The following is a 6,489-nucleotide window of genomic DNA, read 5'->3' on the forward strand; positions in this document are numbered from 1 at the left end:
AAATATGTCAGGCGGGGTGCTGCCCACCCTGATGGCTCGTGCTGCTGGGGGATCTTGGGGGCCGGGGAACAGGAAGCCAAGCTTGGAGAGGTGAGAGGGGGAGCTCTGGGGGGTGATGTGAGGGGGACCCGGGGTAAGGGGGTTCTCCTTTGGGGTGGAAGGGGCCCTGGCGGGATGACTGTCAAGGAATGGGCGCGTGGGAAGGCTCTTCGGGGCTGTGAGGATAGGGTTGGGTTTTGGGGGGCTGTGAGGAACAGGGGGGCTGGGGCTCGGGGGGCTTGTTCACGGAGTCCCCTGGGCGATGCTCATGCCGAACTGCTCCCACTAAGCCAGTTCAGGGGACGGTGGGGAGCCTCCTCTCCCTCGGAGCAGACTGTGCTCCAGGGCAAGAAGCTCAACTGTCTTCACCTCCCGGGGTCCTCTCCTTGGAGCATTCAGGCATCCTCTGCCCCTCGTGTGCTTCCCACAGCGAGCCCACCGCGGGGTCCTGGGGGGCCACAGGGTCCTGCACCCCCACTTTGCAGTCAGACGTGACTCTCACCAGCCAGTAACACAAAGTTTAATTTGGATGACAGGAACAGGGTTCTAAAAACAGAGGCTTGTACATTACAGCGATGGGATCCTCGGCCGGGTCCATTCGTGGGGTCTTGGCTCATGCCCCCAATCGGGGCTCGCTCCTCGTCCCCAGCCAGCTCCCACACTAACCCCCCTCCAGCCCCTCCTGCTTCTGCTCAGCCCCTTTCCCGGGCAGGAGGTCACCTGAATCCCTTTGTCTCCAACACCTTTCAGCTGGCACCTTTGCAGAGGGGGGCCCAGGGCCATCAAGTTGCTAGGAGACAGGAGTGCAGCATTTTAGGGGCACTTGGCCCCTTCCTCCTTGCAGAATCACACCCCCTTATCCCACCACCTAGATATGGAAGAACTGCACAGGGAAACTTGAGGGGCACCAACACAGTGTTCAGAGCAAACATTAAGAACAGTCCCCAGTTTGTCACAGGAGGCTCTGAGCAACAGGGTGCTCTGGAGATGGGGCGGCTTCTGAGCCAGACAGGGGGCTCGGGGGGGCTTGTGATGATATGGAGGTTGGGTTTTGGGCCCTGTGTGAATATGGGGGCTACTGGGGGGGCTATTGAACAACAGGGGATCAGGGTCGGCTTCTGGAGAGATTGTGGGGGGTAGGGCTGTGAGGATACTGGCAGGATCTGAGCCAACCGGGGCTCTGAGGGGGGCTCTGAGATGCTGGGGGCTGCTTCTCTTACCATCTCTCCCCTCAGTCGGGGTGTCTGCGCCCGTCACACCCTGCGGGTCCCCCGGGTTACAACGAGACCTTTGCGCCGGCCCTGCACCAGCCCTACCTGACCCTTGTGCCCCGGGGCCGCGTCTGCAGCACCTACAGGTACCCCCCACCTCAGGAGTGCCTTGGGTTCTCTCCTGCTCTGGAGGGGGTGGGGGCTGGTGGCGATAGGGCCGTGAGAGGGCTGGGAGCCAGGACTCCTGGGTTCTCTCCTGCTCTGGAGCGGGAGTGGGGGCTGCTGGGATAGGCGTTGGAGAGGGGCTGGGAGCCAGACTCCTGGTTCTTCTCCTGGCTTCTGGAGGGGAGTGGGGCTGGGATGGATAGGGCGTGGAGAGGGGCTTGGGGCCAGGACTCCTGGGTTCGTTCTCCCGCTCTGAGAGGAAGAGTGGGGCTGGTGGGATAGACAGGAGGGGCTGGGAGCCAGACTCCTGGGTTCCTCCCGGCTCTGAGAGTGAGAGTGGGGCTGGTGGGGACTAGAGCAGGGGGGCTGGGAGCCAGACTCCTGGGTCCCATCCTGCCCACAGGACACGTACCGCGGGGCCGTGCCGCCAGAGTGACCAGGGATGTGCTGCAGACCAGCTCCATCTGCTGCCAGGGCTGGAAGAAGAGGCACGTTGGGCGGCCAACACCTGCGAGGAGGCGTGAGTGGGGGGCCAGCTTGGGGTGGGACCCCAAACCCTCCCCCACCCCATTAACCCTTCGATTGCCCTTCTCAAAACTCCACAGCCGTTGTGCCACAAGCCCTGTTCAGAACGCGGGCATCTGTGGCCAGCCCCGACCAGTGCCACTGCCGCCCCGGCTGGGGGGCGGCGCTACTGCCACGTGGCGTGAGTAGAACCCAGGGCGTCCGGGCCCTCCCCCCACTCTACCCACCAGCCCCCTCGCCCCTCTTTAGAGAACCCAGGCATCTGGGCTCACTGTGGGGGCTCCCTTCTCTCCAGATGTGGAGAATGCGTTCGGTGTCCGCCTCCCTGTGCCCCAGCACTGCATCAACACCCTGGGCAGCTACCAGTGCCAGTTGTGACACCCGGGTCCGCCCATGGCCGCCCAATGGACCAGCTGCACCCGCTGCCCACCGCCCACACCGCCCACTGCCACCCCCCAGGTACCGTGGGCACCACTGGGGGGGGATGGAAGCCGGACTCCTGGGTCTCTCCCTGCCTCTGAGGAGGGGAGTGGGGCTGCGTGGTTAGAGCAGGGGGGCTGGAGCCAGGACTCCTGGGTTCTCTCCTGGCCTGCGGAAGGGGAGTGGGCTGTGCGGTTAGACGCAGGGCTGGCGAGCCCGGACTCCTGGGTTGCTCCTTGGCCCTGGGGGGGAGTTGGGGGCTGGTGGGTTAGAGCGGGGCGGCTGGGAGCCCGGACTCCTGTTTCTCCTGGCCCTGGGAGGGCATCAAGTGGGGCTGGTGGTATACAGGCAGGGGCTGGGAGCCCGGACTCTGGAGTTCTCGGGGGGGGGGCCGTTGTTTGTTCTCTCAGTGCTCTCTGCCCCTCCCAGGGCAGGGGCCCCCCGCTCCCCGAGCGGCTGACGAGGGCAGGTGCAGGAAGCTGCAGCAAGCAGATGGGAGAAGCTGGAGGAGTGAGGGCGGAGGGGCTGCGGACTTAGGTAAGGGCTGGGCGGGGTTACCGGCCTTGGAGGGAGGGGCGGTGGGGGTTAGTGGGTGCAGGGGGCTGGTGCACATGCTATGGGAGAGAGGAGGGCCGGCAAGAGAAAATTTCGGTGGTTCAGATTGTGGGGGCTCGAGGGTTCGGGTGGACATGGCGCTGGGGACTTTGGGGGTGTCGGCGGTGACTCTTTGGGGGGGGCTCAGGCGGTTGTCGGTGTGGACCATTGGCGCTGGGGACTTTGGGGGTGTCGGGGACTTTTGGTGGGCTCAGGTGTCGGGCTGGACATGGCGCTGGGTACTTGTGGGGTGTCGGGTGACTTTGGGGGGCTGCTGAGGTTGTCGGGCGGGGACCATGGCGCTGGAGGGACTTTGCGGGGCTGAGGGGAGTCGGGTGACGTTTGGGGGCTCGGGGGTTTCGGGGGACATGGCGCGGGGGATTTGTGGGCGGCCCGGGGGTTGTCCAGGGTCCCGTGGGACTTTGGTCGCCCCCATCACGTACGATGCCCCCCAGCGCGTGGAGGGCCCTGGGACCCTGACGCCGGCTTGCTGCCGCCCCGCTTGGCCGAGCTGGGCCCCGCCGAGGTCGCGAGCTCTGGGAGCGCCTCCGTACCTGGCGCTGAACTCGCTCAGCGACCAGCGCTGTGCTGGAGGAGAAATGGGGGCCTGCTGATGGACCGGGGCCCCCCAAATCCCCTGCCTGGAGTGACCCCGAACCCCCAAATCCCCCCGCCAGGAGTGCCCCCCCGGGTCCCCAAATCCCCTGCCCCCCTGCCTGGAGTGACCCAACCCCCCAAATACCCCCGCCAGAGTGACCCCGCCCTGGCCCCCAAATCCCCGCCGCGACTGCCCGGCGCCGCCTTCACTCACAAAAAAAAAAAAGTTCTGAGGGAGGACGGGCCGGCCTGGCCTTGCCCGGGGAGGGGGTCGAGGGGGCTTCCCCAATTTAACCTTTCTCTGTCCCCCCAGGCTCTGGCCAGACGGGGAACGGTTCGATACGAAGTGAGCCGGGTGACACCCGCCCCGCCCGGCGGAAAAACTGAGGGGGGGGGCAGAGCATGGGGGTGCCCCCCCAGTTAATCCTGTTAATGCTCTAATTTAATGCCAGGGATGTTGCTAATTAGCGCCGAGGAATTAAAACAGTTTAATTGATTCCCACCTCCAAGCCCCTCCACGGCTTTAATCGTGTTGGTGCAAAGGGTGGAGGAGCCCGGACTCCTGGGTCTCCCCCTGTCTGGGAGGGAGTGGGGGCTGGTGGGTTAGTGGCGAGGAGGGGCTGGGAGCCGGACTCCTGGTTCTCTCCCCAGCTCTGGAGGGGGGTGGGGGCTGGGGGTTTAGAGCAGGGGGGCTGGGAGCCAGTACTCCTGGCGTTCTCTCCAGCTTGGGAGGAGGAGGGGCTGGTGGGTTAGAGCGCGGGGGCTGGGAGCCAGGCTCCCTGGTTTCTCTCCCGGCCTCTGGGGGGGAGTGGGGTTGGTGGGTTAAGCAGCGGGGGCTGGAGCAGGACTCCTGGTTTCTATGTAGCTCTGGAAGGGGGTGGGGGCTGGTGAGGGGTCAGAGCCAGGGGGGCTGGGAGCAGGACTCCTGGGTTCTCTACCCGGCTCTGGAGGGGAGGGGCTGTGGTGGGGGAGAGCAGGGGGGAGGCGTGGGAGCCCGGACTCCTGGGTTCTCTTGCCAACTCTCCCTTCTCTCAGGGCCTGGCCGGTTTCTATTGTTCTCACATTTTCCTGGCCGGGCCCAGCGCCGCGAAGCAGCAGGAAGGAGGTGGGGTGGGGGGCAGAGGAAGTGAGTTGGGGGGTGAATGCAGCGCCCAGCGTTTCCGCAGATGGGGCCGCCCCCCCCCCAGCTCTGCAGCTCCGGGAGGTGGAGGGGCCTGACCCCGAGAGAGAGTGGCCCCCTGAGAAGGGCTGTCGCACTGAAAGGGGCACCCCCCACGGACCGCACGGGGCCACGAGTGAGCAGGGCCTGGGAGTCTGTGACAGCCCCTCACTCCTGACCCACAGCCCCCTGCCCTGCCGGTGCCCCTCACTCCCGACCCACAGCCCCCTGCCCTCAGCCCTGCCCGCCCCAGCCCTGCCAGTGCCCCTCACTCCCGACCCACAGCCCCCTGCCCTGCCGGTGCCCCTCACTCCCGACCCACAGCCCCCTGCCCCCAGCCCTGCCAGTGCCCCTCACTCCTGACCCACAGCCCCTGCCCCCAGCCCTGCCAGTGCCCTTCACTCCTGACCCACAGCCCCTGCCAGCCTAGCCCTGCCCCCCCCCAGCCCTACTGGTGCCCCTCACTCCTGAGCCACAGCCCCTTCCAGTGCAGCCTGCCAGTGCCCCTCACTCCCGACCCACAGCCCAGCTCTGCCAATGCCCCTCACTCCTGACTTGCAGCCCCTGCCAGCCCAGCCCTGCCGGTGCCCCTCACTCCTGACCTGCCCCCCCTGCCAGCTCAGCCCTTCCCCCCCCAGCTTTGCCAGTGCCCCTCACTCCCGACCCGCAACCCCCAGCCCTGCAGATGCCCCTGAGCCCCCTTCCCCTGGCAATGGGGCTCTGCACCGGCCCCCACCCCCTCCATGATCCAAGGGTAGGATGTCACCCCAAAGCTATGACATCATCCTTTGCTGCGTGACATCACAGCCTGCTGTCCCTGCCAGGCTCAGAGAGCGTGATCTTATCACTCCCTGGGTGACATCATCATCCCTGCGTGATGTCACAGCCCTCTCCGGAGGTCATGCCCCCAAACTCCCTGGCCTCCTCAGCCTTTCCCCAGGCGGGCCGACCATGGCATGACATCATCCCCCCTGTGTGACATCACCAGTCTGTGTGTAATGGCAGCACTCCCCTCCACTGGGCCAATGAGGTCATCAGTCTGCGTGACCTCAGTGCCCCACCCCCTCTGACATCATCAGCCCCTTTGCCCCCGACAGTGCTTAATCGTTGTGATGTCACAGTCTCCCTTCGACCTTGGAGACAGGGACTGGAACAGAGCTCAGAGACAACGCCCCTTCCCCTGGGGTGCGCCCCACAGAGGAGGAGCCAGATGGCCAGGGCCCCACCCCTCTCAGGTGACTGCCCCATATTGGCCTGTGATGGACATGAAGGGGGGTGACAAAGGGGGGGGATTTTCTGTAACAATTCTATGACCCCTAAGCATGCCTCAGTTTCCCTCCTTGGTACTCACCACTTTAAAGGCTCTGGGGGCAGGTGAGGGGCAACATGCAGGGGCCATTAACGGCCAGGCTGGGACTGACCCCAGGGGGCCGGAAAACCAAGGAAGCCCCCCTGGCCAGGCCGGCATCCCCAGCCCAGGAGGCAGAGCAGGGCCCTGGCCGGGGAGCGAGAGGGGAAGGCAGAAGGGTGACAGGGCTCCAGGGGCGTGGCCCATCCCCACCGCTGGGGCGGCCCAGCCCATTCGCTGCAGCGAGCCCCACAGCCGGACCCTGGGCAGCTGTGGGGCACAGGGGGCCCAGTCTGCTATCCCAGGAGCCTGGGCACAGAGCAGAGCCTGGGGGTCCACTACCAGGGGGAGGAGCTCCTGGTCCAAGCCCCACCCCCAGTGACAGGGAGGAGCTCCCAGCCCAAGCCACGCCCCCCCACCTGCAAACACCA

This window comes from Chelonoidis abingdonii, chromosome 12, assembly GCF_003597395.2.
Source record: "Chelonoidis abingdonii isolate Lonesome George chromosome 12, CheloAbing_2.0, whole genome shotgun sequence".
Taxonomy (NCBI): Eukaryota; Metazoa; Chordata; order Testudines; family Testudinidae; genus Chelonoidis; species Chelonoidis abingdonii.